The sequence below is a fragment of the Cucumis melo genome, chromosome 8 (assembly GCF_025177605.1).
Source record: "Cucumis melo cultivar AY chromosome 8, USDA_Cmelo_AY_1.0, whole genome shotgun sequence".
NCBI lineage: Eukaryota > Viridiplantae > Streptophyta > Magnoliopsida > Cucurbitales > Cucurbitaceae > Cucumis > Cucumis melo.
Window position 1 is genome coordinate 15111011 of NC_066864.1, and position 23694 is coordinate 15134704.

At 33.6% G+C, this 23694-nt stretch overlaps 2 long non-coding RNA genes across 7 annotated transcripts; one reads left to right on the forward strand and one right to left on the reverse strand.

The window, feature by feature from the left end:
• Window positions 1-866: 866 nt before the first annotated feature.
• On the forward strand, window positions 867-23183 carry LOC107991772 (uncharacterized). The gene is made up of 4 exons (XR_001764059.2): window positions 867-1015; window positions 15558-15623; window positions 22307-22386; window positions 23011-23183. It is a non-coding gene; the product is annotated as an uncharacterized LOC107991772 (long non-coding RNA).
• LOC103499547 (uncharacterized) lies at window positions 8707-12494 on the reverse strand. Of its 6 annotated transcripts, none has more exons than XR_007822939.1 (8): window positions 12178-12492; window positions 12000-12087; window positions 10448-10597; window positions 10213-10249; window positions 10049-10102; window positions 9851-9917; window positions 9370-9404; window positions 8707-9095 (listed from the first exon to the last, which is right to left on the reverse strand). It is a non-coding gene; the product is annotated as an uncharacterized LOC103499547 (long non-coding RNA). The 6 variants fall into 6 exon arrangements; XR_007822938.1 differs by having other exon boundaries at window positions 12164-12492; XR_007822937.1 differs by having other exon boundaries at window positions 10448-12087; window positions 12178-12494.
• Window positions 23184-23694: the final 511 nt, after the last annotated feature.

A 23694-nucleotide genomic window follows, 5' to 3' on the forward strand; every position in this document is an offset into this window, starting at 1 on the left:
AAGATAACAAGTGGGAGGAGAGGGTGAGTTTTTTGTGTGAAAGAAAAGGGGAAATTTCATTTAAGAGTAAATTTGATTTTTTACTCATATTTTGTCCTAAAAGTCTATTTTCTCCTAATCAATCCTAAAACCCCACAACCCGTTAGATAATGGACTGCATTTGGATTTATTCTCACACAGTACAGGGTAATTGGAACTTCCATTTTAAGCTAAACTCTATTTTAGTAGAATTATTTCAAATGACAAAATAATTAAAAAAAAAGCTACAAATTTAACCAAATTTCATAGTCGCTATGCCGTAAACAGTGATAGACACTAATAAATATTTATCAACGTCGATATGAATATTTATCAGTGATAGATGATAGTAGTCGATCAATGTCTATCAGCATTTATTTAAAATATTTTATTATATTTGTAAATATTAATCATATTGCTATCTTAGAAAAATAAAAATTCCATCAAAGGGCAATTGAAAAAGATAATATTGTGGGTCCAACGTTACCTACTTTTCATATGGCAATTTTTTAAAATCATGCTTTCTACTTTTTATTATTTCCAAATTGCCCATAATCAACCCTATCTTATAAGACAATATTAGGCTAGCTAACATTCCATTTTACCGTCCAGGTTCTTTCCTATTATTCTCCTTTTAATCAAAAGTCAATTTTAAAACTAATTAATTTAATAGAAAAGGCTAAACATTTTACTAAACTATACAACTTCTCTCAGGAAAATTGCAAAAAGTAGACCAATTTTGTAGCTGTTGATGACTTTTAGGATTCGATTTGAAAAAAGTTTAACTATAGGACAAATTGATAGAGAAAGGTCAATTTTGCCCTTCATGAAATTCTCTTCTCCTTAACATAGAAGTGAACGTAGCAAAAAAAAAAAAAAAAAAACCCATTATGACCTTCTCCTTCAACACGTCCACGAACCCTTCTCCTTCAACATGTCTGCAATGTTGACAATGGCAATAGTGAACGTCCAGTGAACATTTATAACATCAGCAATAGTGAGATAATTTCCCATTTTTCGCATTTTAATTAATTCATCATTTGTTCTTGCTGTTTTTCTCATCTCTTGTGACCTCCAGTTCAAACCCATTTTCCCTTTCCACTTTTTTCAAGATCTTTCTCATTCCTCATATAGGGTGACCTTTATTTTAAACCTCTACATACAAACCCCACCATTTTCACCTACCCTTTTCCCCACCTCTTCATTCCCTCTCTCCAATATTTTCATTTGTTTATTATTGAAGTTTGAAAGTTATGTTGATCGGTTCTGGTGGTACTGTTTGGTTATAGAATAATTTGTTGTGAACACCATGTCTTTGTTAAAAGTCTTGAAAGAAGTAGGTATTGGGGATTTGTAGAATTTTCATTTATGGCTTTGACAGTTTAGGCTTGGTCATCACTGAAGTCTTGGTAGGCTATCCATGTGGTTATGGCGCTATGTTGTTGCTCTTTATTTGTGTGGGATTTTATATCTTTTGCTTGTCAATGAATGCTGGTTTCGTGTTAAATGGGATGACTTACTAAAATTATTGTTTGTTGATTATAACAATTTGTCTATTTTCTATATGCAAGTCGTCGATGCTTTTGCCTTTTGGGATGAGATAAATATATTTAGGATGAAAATCAAGCTTTCTTATGCTACTTATACTAAAAACTAGCAATAATTTACGTGAAGTGGCAACACCATACTATATTGGAATGAGAAATATTCTGTTTCATCATATTTATTACTTTGGAACCATGTGATATGGGAAATGAGAGATTGGCTCCCATTTAGTGAGTATGCCATTAAGAAAATTGGTTTTTGTTTGATGCTACACATAACACATGTTACATTATTACACTGGTCAATTTTTGAAATTAAAAGGGCCAACACATTTGGAACACTATCATTTTCAGGCATGCTATTACCACTTTTAAGTACTTATATTTTATCTCGTATACATCTCTCACATTCTAAACTTTCACTACAGGTTTCGAAATTAACTTTATGCTTCTCTTAAGTCCTCTGAAGTGCTTTTATGCATGTTTAGGAAGCATTTTACACTACTACAAAAATAGACTCTCTTAACGTTTTTAAACTGTCAAGAATTATTATTCTTGACGGTTTTAAAATCGTCGTTAACGCCAGTGTCAAGAAAGTCGAAGTTCTTGACGGTTGATAAAAAGTTAAGAATAGTGAAAGTTGACGTTTTATAAACGTCAAGTATACAATTTTTCATGACAATTTAAAACCGTCAAGAGTATAAGTGTTCATGACAGTTTAAAACCATAAAAAATATGGGTATTGTCACATCCCGTTCTAAGTTTTCCCCTCTAACCTAGATCGTGGTCTGAATCTACTCCTTAAAACAATCCTCTTTAAACGTAAGATTTATAAAATGCTTCCCAAAAATTCTAAAAATTCGACAGAGTCTCCCCTGAAAAACGGATTAACCACACATGAAAATAGAAGAAAATCACACATCTATGCTTTTTTTTTTAAACTCAAATATCATCGAGTGTGTCTCACCACACACTCATCCAAACAATTTAAGAATCTCATTCAGAATTTCAGGCAGAGATCATTATCAGACTAGATACTATCCAAGAAATAATTACAGTCCGAAAGTGTCTCAAAACACATGACATTGGTGTGACCTTCATTACTTCTAAGTACCCCATTATACAAATACAAACTTGAATTAAAAACCTACGAAAAGAATGAAAATCTACGATTAATGACAGGAAGCTCAACCAATGCCTGGTCCTTGACTGCTACCTGGGGGAGGGGGAGAAAACATTGAAAACGTGAGCTAAATCTCAATGAGTGGCAAGTTTTAAAAGTAAAAGCTTATAAAACATATCTTCAAACCGTTTAAATATAACCTCAATAACGAAATAATAATTACAGCGTTAAAATCATATATTACCATAAACCATAAGTAAGGCCAACAAACCTGTACCCAATCAACCATGGCAAAGCATCTAAATATACGGCCAAAGATAGCTCGCACATGACTAAAAATCATGTGACCAAAACTAGCTCACGCATATTTAGTGCCCGCCACGATAACAACCTCCATCCAATCCGATCCAATCAATCCAATCCAACCATGATAGCATACTAAGCATACGGCCCGAGGATAGCTCACACGTGATCCAATCCACAAGGAAACACGCGGCCAAACGGAGCTCACGCATACTTAGCATCTACCACGGTAGCAACATACCGCTCCTATGTGCACATAGAGCCACCCAACCATGGGTTAAGCTAGGCCCGAAGCCATATCACAATCCTCCATCCACGTCCTCACCTAGGCTCAGGTTCTCGGATCTCCGGTTACGGCCTCTTTCAGCCACGGAATCCCCTGACAACCGTAGGTGGCGCTACAGAAACATATTCTCGTAGCCTTAAGGGTAATCACCAACATCCATAATATCACATAGTTCAAGTTTGAAAACAAATCAAACATAGTTAGAAACATGTTTTCACATATTTGGATCCTTAACCATCAATACATACTTTTAGAACTCTTTCAAATTTAGTTATAAATCAATGAATGTTTAGAAACAAGTTGTCATCTAAACTTACTTAATAAGTTTGGGTTCAACCACAGTTTCGAAATACAAGAGTTCATGGAAAACCGAAAATCACATTTGAAAATCTTTATAACACATAAATCATAAGGCAACCATATTCCAAAGTTTCATACTAGAATAATTATACTAGATTTATAATGAAAATACTTGAATTTAAGCCACTCACAATCAATTACTCGATCCCCCGAGATTTTACGCCTTCCCCACTTCGATTTAGTCTGAAACAAGATTAAGGTTTATCAATTAACTTTATAAAGAAAGATGACATAACAATCTTCAACATACTCTAATAAGCCAACTCAAACTATTTTATGCTCCAAAGACTCCAATTTCTCTCTTCCAAGACTTAAATTGAATTATCCCTTCATGCTTTAATCTATTCTAAAAATTTCAACTTTGGTCCCTTAGCATCACATTAATCTCTTAACGCCACAAGCCCCCAAACATGAGAGAACCCACTAAAATTTATCTAAAACCATATCAAAATTACCTCAACAACACATTTCACAAAATTTTCCAGATTCGCAACATGAACTTCAAATGATTACAACTCTTTCAATACTTAACCAAAATGAGTGTTCTTTATGTTAAAAATTTTATTTTGATGTCCTCTATAATTTATCTGAAGGAAGGAAATACGATTCCCAACAGTTTGCTACAGTATTGGCCCGAAACAGAGAGTGTTAAAAAACGGAGTCTTCTGCTATCCCCTGACTTGTTTATGAAATTAAGCTTACTTTTAACCATATTTAGCTCAAAATTTCTTCATAAAAGTTGTAGTACATTGAATAAGATTTCCAACCATACTAAATAGAGATCCTAACGCCACTGGTACACCCTAAAATACTAAAACTAACAGAGATCTTCTGATTTCACGTGAAAAACACTTGCTCTATCTTTTGTGTGAAAATTCACCCAATAAACCTCAGAATTTGCTTAAGCTTCCTTCATAAAATTTGTTAAAAAATGAATTAGATTTCATAAAATTTAAATTTCACCTCTTAATTCTTTTTGTGTAGCTCAAACCGTTCAGAACATCAGAGGTGGTCTGTGTTTACCACACTGCTATTATAGCTGTCACTTTTCCAAAGTTCTCTTCTTCCTCTTCAGCCTCAATTTCATAGAACCTCCCATCTTTCATACATAACCTTATGGGTAATATCAAGTTTAAGTTAAAACTAAATGAGTATTCACAAAACTTACCGAAATTACCCAAAATCTTACGAAATACTTATCAAAGTAGTCTTAATCTTAATGGACAGCACCATCATGGGCTATTCAATTTTTAACACTTAAATTTAATGGGTATTCAAGACCCGCTCCATAAAGCATAGAATCTTATCCAACACTCTATTCACAAACATAATAATCTCACCTTTACTAATTACTTAAATCTTGACAAAATCCTTATGGAACCCGCTGGACAACAGCTAATCAACACGATAACTCTTTAAACTTACATCAAAACGTGATAAAAACTAGTCATTCGAAGCTAAAAGTGTAACGACCCAACTTTCCGAACTAAGCTGAGGTCACTACTCAGTACTAAGACTCGACCACAAAACACAAAAACTCATAAAGGACCGGTTACGATTCATTAAAAACGTTAGAAATATTACAAAAGCAGTTTCGGGCCCTAGTTTAAATCATAGTCACGAGAGTTTCAAATACAATACTCAAGTCATCAAACTCAAAATCACAAAACCAAATATTCTAACAAAATATATCAGCGGAAGCATAAAGAAAACCAGACGCGTCCATATGGCCTTCACGCATCCTTCCTGCCTCTCGTCAGTTTGCCCCTCGCTGTGCCCTTACCTGAAAAGTTAAAGAAGAGAAAGGGGGAGTATAAATATACCCAGTAAGGGACCCACTACTGGGCCCGTTAGGGAACAACAGTTAACTTCCTATTCAGGGGTACCCTACATAACAGTCTAGTGGTTCCGTAGAACGCACATATCAGTCTCGTGATCCCGAATGATGCACGTATCAGTCTAGTGACCCCGAAGGATACACCTATCAGTCTAGTGATCTCGAAGGATGCACATATCAGTCTAGTGATCCCGGAGGATGCACATATCAGTCTAGTGATCCCAAAGGATGCACATATCAGTCTAGTGATCCCGAAGGATGCACGTATCAGTCTAGTGATCTCGAAGGATACACCTATCCGTAAGGTACACTACCCCATAGATGAAGCTAACCGTTACCCCTCAGTCCATACTACACCGTCTACAACAGTCACACTCCGACAACATTCATATTACAAATTCGCCATAGGCTTTGCCAATCAGATAGTATAGGTTTAAACAACTACATCCTCAGTTGCTATATGCGTTTCCAATTTACACATCCTTTGTGATATTCCTTAGATCCAGTCAACTAGTCGAATCAGAATTGGACTCATAGTCCTACCACGACAACACTCCATGATCAACATCCAGACAATAGACTACCACACACCTAACCTTAAGATTGTAAAGTCCATCAGCATACAATTCCAGTCCACAACGTAGCCCATTAACATAACTACAATATACAGAACATCCGGGCATCGGTGTCTATCCGTAAACAACTCCTTACACCCAATGGCACACAAGCTACAACTAGCGGTCACGTTACCTTTACATCAGACAAGAGCAAAACAGCGATACTTAATAGTCAAATATGCATCAATTCATTCAGTACAGTTACTAACGTGTAATCCCCTGTGGATTACTACGTTTCCAGCCTCGATCCGAGGTTCAGTAGTAGGGAATCCCTTACCTGATACTTGGTTATGCCCCTCGATCGAGTCCACGCTCAACCGATCCACCTAAACGAAAACACAAGGGTTTAAACGATGACACTAGTAAAAGTCACATTTTTAAATCATTCGAAACAACAATGTCGGCTTACCCGAGTAAAGGGAGCTATTCCCAAATGAACTTGCCGTGGGACCCAAGAACTTGAGCGTCAAACCCCTATTACCTTCAAGGAACGAAAGATAGGACCCAGTCTTACTCCAATATTCAAACTCGAAACGGTCATGGCAACATTGGGTAAATTACCAAAATGATCCTTACCGAAGACTCACCGTGACCTGAAGTGGAGGGAGAAAAATATGGCTTAGGTGGCTCGGCTCGGCTTGGCTCACCCTCGGCTCGGCTCGGCTCGGCTCACCCTCGGCTCGCGGCTTGGCTCACGACTCGACTCGCGGGTCGGCTCAACTCGGCTTACGGCTCGGCTCGCCTCAACTCGGCTTGCGACTCGGCTCGCGGCTCGACTTAACTCGGCTTGCGGCTCGGCTCAACTCGTCTTGCGGCTCGGCTCGCGGCTCGGCTCAACTCGACTCGCGGCTCGGCTCAACTCGGCTTGCGGCTCGGCTCAACTCGACTTGCGGCTCGGCTCGACTCGGCTCAACTCGGCTTGCAGCTTGAATCGCGGTTCGGACTGAAAGCGGGTTCTCTGGTCGGGTCGGCTTGAAACCGGGGCAACCACGAACGACGATCTTCGAGCATTCGACGACGGAGACGCGTCGCGACTTGGTGGAGTTCGACGACCGGCTCTGCTTCAACGCGGCGGAGGGCGACTGGTTGTCGGCGGACACGATCGGACGAAGAACGCACGGCGGCGTCCGAGTGCATGAGACCGGGAGGGGGTTCGGAAAATGGATGGGCCGCGGTGGACGAAGGCTGGAGTGGTGAGATTGCCGTCGACGGAGATGGAAACGGAACCACCACAGAGAAAGGGAGACGGAGAGGAGGGATGACGTTCGGCGGGTGCGGAAGAGAGATGGTGGGAGGCGGCGGTGGTACTCGTTGGGTGACGACGGAGGAAGAAGAAGATGAAGTCGAAGCGGCGGGGGGGGGTGTGTCGTCGCGCTGGTTAGGGTTTTTTTAAAAAAGATGTTATTATATATATATATATATATATTAAACAAAATAAATAATAATAATAATAATTAATAATAATATTAAATATTAATAATATAGTAATAATATTAAATAATAATAATAATAATATTAAATAATAGTAATAATAACAATAATAAATAATAATAATAATAATATAATTAATATCATATTATTATTACAGCAATTTACAAAACATTAAATTTAAAGAATTTCGTATCCCCACAAAATGATAAAATTTACCTCGAAAATTTGGGGCGTTACAAAAAGCTACTGGGTATTATAGATATTCAATTAAACCAAACCACAAAACTCGTCAAACAACTAAAACTGACCTCAACTTCTAAATTCAGTGAGGCTAGCGATGACAGATGGTGGCCCAACACGATGCAAAGTAGCAACCATTGTGGTGTTCGACGGTTGGGCGACGGCTGGTCGGTGTGTGGCTCAACGAACTCAGCGTCTGGAGCTCAAAAATCAGTAATGGGTAGCGCATAAACGAACATTGGGTGGCCGCTGGTTTTGATGGTCGAGAAGAGACGAAATGGTGGTGGCTCTTTGGTCAGCGGCGAAGAGATTTTCGAAAGAGAGGGGGGTGTCGTCGGTCTTTCTAGAAGAATGAGGAAGACGAAGAAGAAGAAGGAGGAGAAGAAGAAGAAGAAAAATCTTCTTTTTTTTTCTCTCTTTCTTTTTTTTATAAAAGCTTAATAATAATAAGGGAATGACAAAAATGCCCATCTCTTCAAACTTAAACTTCCTTTTTACCCTCCTTCATTCTTTTCAACATCTATACAAAACAATTTAAGTTTTGAAACTCCATAAATGTAGTTCTAAAATTTCCTTATCACACAAATAAATCTTAAGGAGATATTAAATAAATAGATAAAGTAGAAGAGAACGAAATGGGGCTTACAGGTATCCATGACAAAAACCCTCAAGAATATGAATGTTTATGACATTTAATAATTGTCAATAGTATGAGTTTTCATGACATTTAATAACCGTAAAAAACGTGATTGTTTATGATATTGAAAAATCTTCAAGAATGCACTTGTTTATGACATTTTAAAACCGTCAAGCATTTTTCAATTTTTTTTAAAATTGTAATTCAATTATATTTTTTGTTCTTATATAGTAATCCAGTAATTGTTCCATAGATACATATAAATGACAATATTAATCAAATATAGTTTCAAAACTCGAACATATATAAATATATAAAACCTTTCACCATATCATTTCCAAAGCTTTACATATATGAATATTGAAGATCATTTACAAAACCAATATAAATAATTCTATTAGATTGCCAAGAATTCAACTTAACATCCTTTAATTAACAAACTTAGCCGAAAACTATATCTACCTATAATAAATCTAATCTCAAAAGGATACTAATCAACCCCCCTTCATACAAACAATAAAAAAAAAATTCACCTATATTATGTATACACATAAACTTTCAAAATGGCAACCACAATAAAAAATATCTTGCTTCAGGATCACAAATAAGTCGCAATCATATGTACGAACCCAAAAAATCAACCAAGTCAACTCGCACCTCATCTAACTCGACTTGTGAGTATGATTTTCGTGTATCAATCTATAAACATGCAAAATAAATGAATTAGTATTCATGAAAATTATTATGCCCACAAAATAAATAGTTTAATGCATTATTGCAAAAACTTGAATATGATATAAAATAACAAAAAAGAGCAACAAACTTTAGGAAAAAAAGAAAATAATTGAACATCTTCTTTTTGAAGACATTAAACATGCAATCTTAAGAGGTTAGTTGAAGAATTTAAGGCTTTATATGGTATCAAAATTCTACTGAACATTTAAAATGTTATTGATTAAGTGTAAGTTCACACCTGAATGCTAAAACTTCCACAAATTTTGTCTCGACCTATAAAAGCATAAACTTAGAAACTTTAGAATAGTTTTTATTGCAAAGAACATGATAAACAATTGATGACCAGATAATATAGCTTATTTAACATAAAGAATAATGATAAGGAATGACACCTTGATTCTTCTACATCATCATCTTTCACATACCATTAAATTTAGCAACAAATTATAATCATGAAAAATCAGTATTATTTTTATAGCTTTAAAGTGAGTTTAGTTTAATTACCATAAAAATCAGCAACTGTTGTGTTTTGATACAAAGACAGTGAGAAAATAGAACATTCAATAATCAATATGAACGGATGTGAAAGATTTTCCCTATGTTCACTTTTCTATCTTCCTGACTTAAAAATCATTTTTAATCCCAAACTTGGCTTAGAAATAAAAAATTTGAACAAGTTAGAAGAAATAACTAAAAAACCAACTTTGTCCACATCATACATTGTAAATGCTATGCCTGACCCTTTGAAGTCTTAAACCTCGAGCTCTCTTGATGTCTCCAAATTTTCTGGAACAGAATAGAAATGAAAAAATAAAGATAAGAGTAGAAAATAAAAGGTTTGGGGATGAAAAAACAGTTGCCTACAGAAATGTACGAGAATGAGTCCAACAATACGTTAAGAATGTTCCTAATTGTACCATTGGGACTTCTCCATATAGTTTTAAGTCCAAACTCTTTGAATCTGGCCTCAACTGAAAAATGAGAGAGATCAAGAGATATCAATTAAATTGATGAAGCTGATCATTAGTCCATCATTTGGTGATTGTAAAATATGAGAATAAAATGGACACAAATGACAAACCTGGGGTGATTGTAGCACATTTTACAGCAACATTTCACTGCATTCAAAAGGTTAGAAGGACCAAAAGAAATCAAATAATGCATAATTGTAATTTATGCATACAAACCAAACATTCATAGAAAATAAATAAAAGATTACAGAAGAACCCTTTAAAGACAATGCCTATCATGTCATAATTATCAAATCTAGACTACTTCTTAAAAATATCTTAACACCTCAAAAGGTAAACAAATACCCCGAGTGCAATATTTGCATCACTGAGACAGATGGCTTTCCCTCTTCAACTTCTACAATTGGGATAAAGTTTCTAACTGGGATTGCTTGTACCACAATAATGAGTAGCAATGCCTGTCTCAGCTATTAGGTCCATGTTCTCAGTTCTGATCTGCCAAAATTACCATTACTTTCATGAACTTCGAACATGGCAACCAAACTAAAACTGATGAGTAACTAAATGTTTTTAAACTAAATATTTTGATGGTGTGTATAATAATGCGAAGCTGAATTAGAAAAGGGGCATGTATCATTAACAAGAAAACATGAAACCTTCATCAAATGCCAAGTGAAATGTTGGATACTAAACAAACACCAGTGCAATCTGGTTAACTTCACTAATTGAACATTGAGAATTGAGAACAAATTTATATATGGCGCAAAATATCAAGCTTAACTTAAACCGATTGGTTGTGAGGATGATGACATAGTTTGTTTGCCATTGGAAATGAGTGAATTACTATACAATATTGAAGAAATTGGAATAATAAATGGCCATCACCTGGTACAAGTGTGTGAAAATGAAGAATTAAGTAGAAGCAATAGTAATGATGTTTAAAGATGTGCAAAGTTGAATATCTTATCATTAGGTAATCTTCCAAAGCTTATGCATGTGTGGAAAGAAAGTAGTGAAGTCACCACAATTAGCTTTGATAATTTGGAAACAATTTACATAGTCGGATGTGAGAATGTAAAGTGCATATTGCCATCCTCAGTCACATTCCTAATTTTAAGTTTCTTGTGATTACATAATGCAATAAAATGATGAACTTGTTTAGCTCTTCGGTGGCAGAATATCTGGAAAATTTGGTGTCTATTCAAGATGTATAGTTGCACTAGAAGAAGGAGAAGAAGAAAATGGTGAAATTGTTTTCAACAACCTGGAAGAAATCGAAATATATGCCTTACCAAGACTATATTGCTTTCACAATGGAAAATGTACGATTAAGTTTCCATCGTTGGAGACATTGTACACAGTTGGATCGTGTGAAATGGAGACATTTTCACATTGAATACTAAGCTTGCGCAAATTGAAATACATGGGGATAGAAAAATATGAACTTCAAATCTCGCCGGGGCAAGACATAAATGTCATTATCCGAACACATTTTCAAATTATCCTCACAATCAAGTCTTTGACTCAAAGCATTCAGCCAACAAAGAAGCAAGAACAAAAAAAGTTCCAATTATCACAAATTAAAGAGGTGCAACAGACAGCACACATGGAAACAAATAGAGATGGAGAACAAAACCAGAACAAAAACCGAATGAGAGTAGCCAAGAAGAGTAAGGAATTTAAAAACCAAAAAGGAGAAGGAAAGAAGAGTATAAGACATTTACAAATGAAATTAACAAATAAACAAAAATTAAAGATTATATTTACATAAGAAATAATGTCAAAGAAAGAAAAAGAAAAAAAATTCAATAAATAAATAAGCAGAACAAAGAAAATTTTCAATTCCGCAAAATGTAGAAACGGAAAGATTCAATAAAAAAAAGCATAAAATACTAACACCAGTAGATAACTAAGATGAGCAAGTTGAATTCTTTGACCAGACAAGGAAGAAGAACTCTTTAGGTTGGAATGTGACACACCACAAGCTACAATTAAAAACCCTAAAAAAATTAAGGCTAAAATCATATTAAGAACAAATAAAGTAAAAGAAAAATTACAAACCAATCGATTGAAACCTGGAGAAATGAAATCCCCAAGGAGAAGAACAAGAACGAAACAAAATGTAGATTGAAAGGAAGGCGAGCGAGATGGAGCAACAGGGAGAGATTTGAAGACGTCGACAGGGAGAGAATCGGAGAGGGCGGTGGAAGAGAGAGAGTTGGACGGACGAATGGAAAGTGAAGGATCTGATACGCGTTTTTAGAGAGGTGGAACACGGCGGTAAACGCGGATGGACAGACAATGAACATGGCAAAAGTGAAGGATCTGGTGGAACTTGCAATTTCGAAAGGGGAAAACACACATCTAGGGCTTTGAAGAAATTGACCGAATATTTTCTTTTATATATTTAATAGCACTCGACGTTTTTAAAATGTAAAAAAAAAGGATCTTACTTGACATTTAAAAAACAAGAAATTCAGAAAATGACTCACTTCTGTCTTTTTATAAAAATTCTTGATGTTTTAAAACGTCAAGAATTTTTAAGATATTCCTTGACGTTTTAAAAATGTAAAATGCATATTACTTGACGTTTAAAAAATTCAAATGTAGAATTTATGAACATTCTCGACGTTTTAAAAACGTCAAGAATTTAATAAATATTCCTTAACGTTTTTAAAACATCAAGGAAAAAGACATATTACTTGACATTTAATAAATGTCAAGAAATCTGAAAATTTGGTTTACCTCCACCTTTTCATAAAAGTTCTTGACATTTTATCTTTGAAATCACCATTTTCTTGACGTTTCCTTTCTTGACAGTTTTTTCAAAAATGTCAATAAAAGAAAACAACAACTGTCAAGAAAGACCCTTTTTGTAGTATTGTTAGTGCCTAAATGTCATACTTACTCGAGTCGCGCGATGCAAATGATAAAGATAAATTAAGTGATAGCTATCTAGAGTTTGTTACTTGTAAGACTTACATTTCCCGTATTTTGAGGGTGACAGCGGCCTCTGGGTGGCAAGTACTCCAGGTGTTCTCCTTTCAGAACACAAATGATGCAAGTTTAATCAACAGGATGAATTTTGTCTCCAAACTCTTTTCTATGCGAGTTTAGCCATGTCTTTGCTACTTACCCTCTCGAGCAGTTGGTGACAAACATTGGCCAAGTAAATGCAATAAACCTTATAAGTAAAGAATTCTTATCAAGAACTTATCACAAGCATAATTACTTATAACACTTCAGCAAATGAACAATAAAGGAATGATACATTAACAGGGAAAAGATGCAATGTATTGAAAGCAATAGGCCTCTCGGCCACTTTACAATATAAAATTCAAAACCTTACAAAGAAATACAAAAATGCACAGTAAAGAGAGATAAGTCGACCCACAGAACGCCTAAGCATTCCTTGGCTCTTTTCCAAGTTGGGGGGAAGAAGATGATGGATTCTCTCTCTAATCTTTCTATAAGTTCTCTCTCATAAAACTGACCGGAGAAGAGGTGGAAGTGCTTTTAAAGAAGGGGAGAGGCTGGTCCATCTCATATAAAGCTCTATAGGGTTTAGTCCATTCAGACCATATAGTTTTACAAGGTAGGGATTGAGGCTTTATGTATATTATTTTACGCAGGAATGTTCTATTCTTCTACACTTGTCAACATTGATTACAGTTTTGTCAAGTCACACCAACTCCAACTACCATTCTTGTCTTGTAGTCTTCATCATGTGATGTTGTAGCTTCTCGCCTAGGGAAGCTAGTCAGCACGCAATTTTCCTATCGTAAAGCTTTCGCACGTGCTCGTCTTGCGATTCACTTTGTTTCTTCCTTTTTTTCATAATCCTGCGATAAAACACCAAAAATCATGGTAAAATAGACATGTAGACTTATGCAAGTTATATAATTCCATTGTTGTACCTGAAAATACACAATAACTTGTATTTTTACAAGTTATCACATCCCCAAATTTAAAACAAGAATGGTAGCACTACTAATCAAGATATTGTGTCATTAAAAATAAAAAAAGGGTGGGGTGGAGTAAAATATGTCGTTGAAAATAAAAAATGCGAAATTTTTCTTGACACAATTTTCTTGACATAATTTTGTTGTTCTTGACATAATTTTCACGTCGTTAATTAATGACATAATTTTTGTTTCATTACAAATTTTCCTAAATAAAAAAACCTAATTCCTAAATTTTTTAAAAAAATTCCCTTTCCTTCGTACGCGTGCTCAACCCTCGAAAAACCATTCATTTATGCTCACGTCAGTCGTCTCCAAGGCTCTAAAAAAACCCTCGAATCATCTGGCACCGCCGCCATCTCCATTCACCGTCCGTCCGATGCTTCTCCCCGTTGCCTCCTCCATCTGGTTCTTCTCGCGAAACAAAGCTTGCTATTGTCTTTGATTCATGCTTGAATTCAATTTTCATATGAGTTTTGGTTCTCAATCAAGAAAGAAAGCTTTCAATAGGAGTTGTGTAGGTATAGAATGATCGATCTGTTTCTATTAGGGCCTACCTTCAATGAAGAACAGGATGTAGCTCTGCCAAGTTGAGAATTTCTCTGTGAAGTGAATTAGAATTTGTTTTATAGAAGTTGCTAACTTGTGGAGACGTCGGAGGTTGGAATATGGGTTTTTATTACCATAGCTAGTGTGACATCGATTGGTCTCCAACATCAGTGGAACTTGTTTATGACATTACTGAGACGGAATCCATTGAAGTGGGCATTTGTTTCTCAATTACTGCAAATGTTTTTAAAAGAGGTCATAGGAGGCAGGGATTCTCATTGCTAAGAGAAGCTACATAATGTAAAAGTTTTGCAAAGGTGATTGTTCTGTTTCCTTACTCATTGTCAAATTTAGAGACTTAAAGAAAAGAAAACGCAATTTGGAAATTTTTAGAAAGCAGACAATGGCCAATAAGATTCTTGGTCATGGCCACCCGTTTGCTTACTTAACCAGTCATCGAACTTGACAACTATATAAACCCATTACCACTCCCCATTTCTTATTCCTTTAAACTATCAACAATCACAAAACACAGCCATGGCGATTGAAACATTGAAGGTCAAATTAGTAAACGCCAAAGGACTTAGAGGCAAAAATTTTATGGATATTACTTTGTTTTCATTCCCATACCCTCTTCTTTGCACAAATTGTACCTACCCTTTCTTTTGATACTTAGGGCTACTTCATATTCTTTTTATTTTTGCATTTTTTGGGGTTTTTTCATTTATCACTAGTTTACATGTAAGAAGAAGAATTTGTTTTTTCTTCTTGTAGACTTGTTACATTACATTACAATCTTTTGTTTCATTATATTGTTGATCAAGTTATTTAATCAGGATAAATTTGTATGGAATTAAGTTTGTGAATTGTGATTAAGCTAAATGTGGATAATGACTATGCTGATACCTTCTTATTGAATAATTGATTTTCTTCTTATATGGCAGGTAGAATTGACCCTTATATTTTGATTTAGTGTAAAGGCCAAGAACACAAGAGCAATGTTGCCAAAAGTTAGTCTTCTCTCTTTTTTGTTTCCAATCTCATAAAAGATGAACTATTTTACATATGGTGTCTTTTTTAGATTCTCTCTTACGTATTCTTTAACATTTGATTCTTAATAAAAATCTCATAAGAGGAGTTACACTTTGAAGGCATCAATTTTGTTAATTTTCTATGACTTTCCATGGGTTGTTTAATTCTTTACTTCGACAATTCTTTCTATATAAAAGTACAATAAGATGACCAAGTTTGATCATTAGATGTTAATAACCTTCTTGCGGTTATATCATCGATCTTTTAGGGTTCTAAGACCATTGGAAAACTTAAGTTCTTTGAAGTAGTTGGAAATTTAAGTGTTAGAGGAAGTTAAGGATAAAAAATGTCATAAAAAATGTGTCATGGTCGTTGGAAAAAGAGACAAATTTGGCTAAAGTGTTAAAGCTTAAGAGCGAGGCCTTTAGAGGTTATTTTGGTGGTGTGTAGGTGGCTAAAGGGATGAAATAACCTTTAAATAAGTGTGATTAGGCGTTTTGGAAGTTATCTTGCTTATGTATTGGGCGGCAAAAATAAGGAAAAAAACCTATAAAGAGGTTATTAGATGTTTAGGCTTGGTAAGTGGCTAAGGCTTGTTGCTTGTGCATTAGGCGTGAAAAACCTCTAAAAGAGTGTCATTGGGTGAGAAAGGCTATCACTTAGAGGTTATTTTGGGTTAGACGAGGAGCATGTCATTCGAGAAAGGCTGGGAGGTTAGCAAATGTGTTGACATTACGCATTTGGGCTTATCAAGGAACATTGGGCATTTTGAACGGGCGGCCAAGGCTATGCGAGAAGGACCATAGAGGTTAACTCGGCATTTTCGACAAGCTACGTGGAAAACTTATGAAAATCAATTGAAAGTTAATTAAGGTGTCTTAAGCTAATCATATACATTTTTGTGGCCAAGTAGGAGGTGGATTAAAAGCAAGAGAAGGATTAAGGAGATTTTAAGTGGAATTAAGCAAGGTGGATGTGCAAATTTCCATAAGGAATTCTCACAATCCACTCATGCAATTTCTCTCAAATTAGTCTAAAAAGTTCATAAATTGCATCTAGTTCATTGAGGAGGGCTGCTATTAAAATTAGAGGCAAGAAGCTTGGTGTTTTGATTAAGAGAAGGCGAGAAGTTTATTTTAGAAGAGAATCTGAGCAAGGTGCACTTCCAGAAGGCTATAGAGCACATCTTTTGGAATTTGATTATGAGGTTTTGATGTAAGGAAGTAAAGACATTTTTTAGCAACTTTATAGAAGAAAGTATTGTGAGAACAGTTATGGATTTAAAGTTAGGATTTTACAAATTCGAGTCATGTTTTTGGACGAAAAAGAAATTATGGGCAGTGGGTAAGTGTCAAGCATGACTAAGCGAGATGGGTGTAACTTTATTTCATAGAGGTTATTTTGAGCATGTTTTGAGGCACACGATAAGACCATGGCGTAGCTGAGCGATAGGGCATGGGCTTAGGCTACATGCATGATCTTATAAGAAGAGGTTAGTGTGCAGGGCTGTGCATGCAAGGGCACGTGATTGGGCAGGCGGCCAAGAAGAGCATGGCACCTCATGGGGAGGTTAGCACACGGCGTGCGACCCACCCCAGCAAGGTTAGCATGCAGCAGGGCCCCTAGGCCATGCGCGTGTGCCAAGCCGTATCCATTCAGTGAGCATAGAAGGTCTATTTTTGGGCTATTTTGATATTTTGGAATTTTAAGAAATGTTTTTGATATTCTCATCACTAAACACTAGTACGAATTTGGATTTTAACCACACTAGTAATCAAAATATTGTGTTGCTAAAAATAAAAAATGGGTAGGGTGGAAGTAAAATATGTTGTTAAAAATAACAAATGCGAAATTTTTAATGATACAGTTTTTGCATCGTTATTTAATTTTTCTTGACATAAATTTTGCATCATAAAAATAAACTCTAGCAATTTTTTTTTTATCCAATCTTCTAAGAGGGCAATGGGTATTCAATTTCATCCCTTTATTTCTACTTATTTTGATTTTTGTTACAAATTATCTTAATATTCCCTACATATTCTTTTATGTTTTATTTTTTCTACTAACCACTTCCCTTTCAAAATTCATCAATCCAACTCCAACTTTTACTAAAATTCTCTTTAAATTTCATTTTGACAAAACTCTTTCCTCTTCATTCTACCATTTTTCTCCCAAAAACTCCGACAATCTTTTTTAATCCAATGGGAAGGTAATCTTTTGAAGAGGTTGTAGATACAACATTTTATCCTTTATTTAATTTTGTTTTTTATTTTCATTACTTTTTTATTTTATTTATTTACTTTATTTTTATTTTATTTTGAAAGTTGGATATCAATTTGAATTTTACTTTTTCTTTTTTTCTTCTTAAAAAAAATGAATAACAGTCTTCTCCATATTTTTCATCAACTCACCCAATTTTCTCTCCCACTATTTTTTCCTCTCCCTCTTCACGACTCTCCCACCTTCTCCACTCTCAAAACACGATCCCTGTCCTCATTGCCCTATCTCACTACCCTATAAAAACAAAGGAGAATTTTTTTAGAGGATATGTTAGATTGATATCAATTGGAAGGGTTGAAAAAAAGCTAAGGAAACTATTCTATCAAATTGGTCTTCAAAGGTAATTTTTTTTTTTTTTTTAATTTTCTCTCTTTTCCTTCCTTTTTGAGATTGTGAACGGTGTATTTTTTCAAATTTGTTTTTGCTGAAATTTGATTAATTGATTTTATGGTGACTTTAATTTTATTATAGGTTAGGGTTACGCCACTTGGGTTTATTGTACTTTTATTGTTGCTTCAAATTTAGCACCAATTAATTTTAATATGCTTTAAAATGGTTACATTCAGGTCATTTAAGTTTACTCTGCCTTAATTTTGTTAGGTTTAGGTGCCTCAAATTTGACAAATTTAGGCGAATTGATTTCAATGTGTTCGAATTTGTTAGATTTAGGTCATTTGAATTTACTGTCTCTGCTTTACTTGCTTTAATTTTGTTAGATTTAAGCTAATTGAATTTATCATTGCTTCAAATTTAGCAGATTTAGGTCATTTAAGTTTATTCTACTTCTTTAAATTTGTTAGGTTTAAGCCAATTGATTTAAGGGATCTTTTAAAAAATATAAAAAAGCGACAAAGTATTTACATTGTACAGAACAATTCTGAAAATAGAAAAAGCTCAGAGGTCCATCGTGTAAAATATCAGAAATGTCCCATCAACTACGTCGTCAATAATGCGCACGTAATATATTTGTGATCGTTTAGATATTTGCGATCGTTTAGATTTGGCTATTTTTTGGTACACAATCGTTTAGATATGGCTACAATTTATTTTTCAATTCTATTGTTTAATTTTGTTATACGATCGTTTAAATTTGACCGTTTAGATTTGGATTTGACTATTGTTTGATACACGATCGTTTAGATATGACTACAATTTATTTTTCAATTCTATCGTTTAATTTTGTTACATGATTGTTTAATTTGGTTATGTTTAAATTTGGTTACACAATCGTTTAGTTTTGGATTTGGCTATTGTTTGGTACACGATCGTTTAGATATGGCTACAATTTATTTTTTCAATTCTATCGTTTAATTTTGTTACACAATCGTTTAATTTGGTTACGATCGTTTAGATTTGAGAACCCAAATCTGAAAGATTTTTTATTTACAATTTGGCTAAACAATTTTTTAAAATTCTTTTATTACACAATTGTTTATTTTTTTATACGATCGTTTAGATTTATCTACACGATCGTTTAAATTTAACTAAATGATTTTTTAAATTCTTTTGGTACACGATCGTTCAGATTTGTCTACCGATGATTAATTTTTTTACACGATCGTTTACATTTGGGTACTTCAATCTAAATGATTTTTTTCAAGATTTTTTATACATGATTTTTTAGATTTGCTATTTTTTTGTACACGGTCGTTTAGATTTGGTTATCCAAATTCAAACGACATAAAAAATGAAGAGGAAAAGAAGAAAGATAATGGAAAGAAATCATAGCGAAAAAAGAAAAGAAAAAGAAGAAAGACAAAGAAAATATTAAACGATGTAAAAAAGAATAAACAAGGAAGAAAATACATTGAAAGAAATCGCAAAATCAGAAAAGAAGAAAGACGATGGAAAGAAATCGTAGTGAAAAAAGAAGAAAAGAAGAAAGACGATGGAAAGACTTAACGACATAAAAAAAGAATTGAAAAATAAGAAATATTATGGAAGGAAATCGCAGAAAAAAAAGGAGGGGAAAAGAAGAAAGATGTGATGAAAGAAATCACAGGAGGAAGAATATAAAAGAAATCGCAAGAGGAAGAAGAGGATTTCATCGCGAGGAAGAGAAAAAGATGGAAGGGTAAAATTTGAAATATTTAAAAAATAGCTAACATTATGGGCTTTGTTACACGGGCTGTAAATAGTTTGGTATTTTGTTACATGTATGTAAGTTTCCCTTGATTTAATTTAAATTTGTTAGGTTTAAGGTTTAATTTGGCTTTTGTTAATTTTTTTGTTTACTGTTTATTAAATATGTCGCATGTTTGAAATTAATTGATTAGACAGAATAGTTTGTTAGGTTTGATATTTATTTTACAATCTGCATATTACATTTTGTATTTATTTTCCAAACCTATATTATTTCTCAACATATATATTATTTCCAATATATTATTTCAAATATATTTATTCTCAATCTGTATATTATTTCCCAACTTGTATATTATTTCCAACATGTATTATTTGTCAACTGTATTGTTTGTTGTATTATTGCCAAATCATTTGTCAACTATTTTATATGTCAACTTGTATTTGTCATATTTAACATTGTTTTGCTATTATTATTATTATTATTATTATTATTATTTATTTTTCAATTTCTATAATTGCAAAGTGTATGAAAAAAATTCTTTTTTTTTTTTTTTTTTTTTGCATATGGATATAAAAATTTGAGACAGGAAATAAGTAATGTTTATTTATGGATTTTATGATTTAAATTCTTTAGATACATGAAATTTCCCATTAAACGCCTATGATGGAGATCAAAATATCAAAGTTTGATATTTTGGTATTCTTAAGGTGAATAAAAAAAAAATCTTTTGAAAAAAAAAGAATAAATTCCATTTTTCTAATGGCTCTCATACCACCCATATAATTATTAATTCATGCTTAGCTTTTTTTTTTTTTTTTTTTTTTTTTTTTATATATGTGACGAATTGATTACCATAGGACATTTTTAAAAAAACCAAATAAAAAATTTTGCTCTGTGAGCCTTAATTTAGTTTAAAAGATAAATTTTGATAACCATTTTTATGGATGTTGTAGGGTGCTAACACCTTCCCTACACACAACTGACTTCCGAACCTAAAACCTGAATTTAAGTAGATCAATGTTCTTTTTTATGACCAATCACACCTTAATATGGTTGGCGACGACTCCAAATCTACTATTTATTAAGATTAAATAATCAAGGAGGTCGATCACTTTGTGTCGCAAAAAAGGTAAGAGGGAAATGAGTATTCAATTTGTTGGAGAGTTTCTTTCATTTATTTCTAAAGTTTGTTTTTGAATTAAATTTGCATCTAAAAAACTAACTTGTTTTTATTCTTGTTTCAAATTATCTTGATATTCCCTGCATATTCTTTTATGTTTTCCTTTTTCTATTAACCACTCTCCTTTCAAAATTCATCAATCCAACTCCAATTTTCAGCAAAATTCTCTCTAAATTTCACTTTGCCAAGAACTCTTCCCTCTCTATTTTGTCACTTTTCTCCCCAAAACTCTAGCAATCTTCTTTACTTTTCCCTCTCCATTCTGCCATTTTTCTCCAAAAAACTCCATCGATTTTTTTTATCCTATGGACAGATAATCTTTTAAGGTAAGAGGGCAATGGGTATTCAATTTGTTTGAGAGTTTCTTCCCCTTTTTTTTTTATACTTTTTGTTCGTGAATTAAATTTTTATCTAAAAAACAACTTGTTTTGATTCTTGTTATAAATTCTCTTGATATTCCCTACATATTCTTTTATGTTTTCCTTTTTCTACTAACCACTTCCCTTTCAAACTTTAGTTTCAACAATTTTTATTAGCAATCCTTCCCTTGGGTTCGACATCCTACCATGCTACAGTAAAAAGTAAGAGTAATTTTTTTTTGTTTTGAAAGTTAAATTGGTGAGTTCCTTATCCTTTTTCTTGGTTCTTGGCTTGCAACTAGTATATTACATTTTCCAATTAGTAAATAAATTTCATTTTTCCTCACTTGGATGTCTTTTTTTTTTTTTTTTCTTTTTTAAACTTCTACCAATCTATGAAGTACCATGCTATGTAAGTTTCATTATCATCTAATTTTAACATTTACGAAGAGCGATAGAATAAATTAAAAACTATAAGAGGATAAGATACAAAACTAGGAGTTGTCAATTTAAGCCATTAAAGATTTGCTTATGTGTTGTATGTCAATGATGATGTTTTCTTGTGCTATGATTTCTAGTGAAAAACAAGGATTATTTGGAACAGTGAACATTGGTTGCAACTTTTGTTTTTGGAATAACTTTGAGAATGATGTTAACTTAATTTATCATGAACTTCGTTAGGGATCAAATAATGAGTTAATATGTTGCATATGAAACAATAATTGTATAACTTACGTAGTTTGCTTACATTATTAGGACTTCCGAACTTGCAAGAAATAAGAAGCCTCTGTGGATGGTAACCAAGATATGGGGTAGGGATTTACTAAAAGAAAGAGGTAAGTGTGCTTTATGTTTTGTAACGTAACTTAACTATTTTGTTTTAGGAATCATGTTAACATGTACTTAGGAATGTTGCTTTGACTATCCTGCTATGGTAGCCATTGAAAAGCTATTTTGTATGATCCGCTTAGACATATGTTTTAGGAATCATGTTGACATGTACTTAAGAACTTGATACTTTGTTGTGTTGACTATTCTACAGTTATGGTAGTCATTGAAAAGCTACTTTTTTCAATCCGCTTAGACATATGTTATAGGAATCATGTTGTTTTGTAATTACCTTGGAGGAGGGTAGGGGTAAGTTTATGCTAAGTTTCAACTTCATGCAAACTAGAACATTGTTTGGTCTGTAAAGATTGAATCGAAACTTACATTTGCAACATTTATATACTATGTTTATGCCTATACTAATGTAGTCGGTGTTTTTGTTTTAACCTTTTGCGTTCCTTATGGGTCTTTTATTAAAAACTTTGGTTGTATGAACTTTGGGCACTTATTTTGAAAAGTTTATTGGTCTGCTTATTAAGAAGGTGATTTATATTTGACATGTACTTAATGTTTATGCTTATGCATTTTCCGTAATGAATGTTGGCTAAGGTTCATTTTCTTCAAATTTGTAGGTAGTTGAAGAATCAATGGACCATGGTATCGATCAAGTTCTCATTTATGCGTCAGTTTGATTAGATTAGGTCACACATACATGTAATACTACAGTAAATTTATCTTTTGGATTATTGTAAAATCTTTACCGATAATGTAAGTTATATTTTTTATTATCAATATTAATATCTTTTCAAACATAAGTGGGTAATGCAAAAATTTAGTATTTAATTTTTTTGAAAGAAGAAATATATGACAGAAAAATATGTGTCGCGAAAATGAAGAATAACGACACCAAACACGTGTCGACATATAAGCCTTTATTAAACAAAAATAGTGTTGTTAAAGCACATTTCTTGACAACAACTTTGTGTAATGAAACATTTAGAACGACAATATATTAGATAACGGTGACACATTTAAAGTGTCAATATAAGGGTATTAATGACAATATATTTGTGTCAAGGTATAGATAACGATGACACATTTAAAGCGTCAATATAAGGTTATTAATGACAATATATTCGTGTCAAGTAATAGGTAACGGTGACAAATTTAAAGCGTCAATGTAATAGTATTAGTGACAATATATTAGTGTCAAGGTATAGATAACGATGACACATGATTTGCGTCAATATAAGGGTATTGATGACAATATATTGGTGTCGAGTTATACATAACAATGACATATTTATTGCATCAAG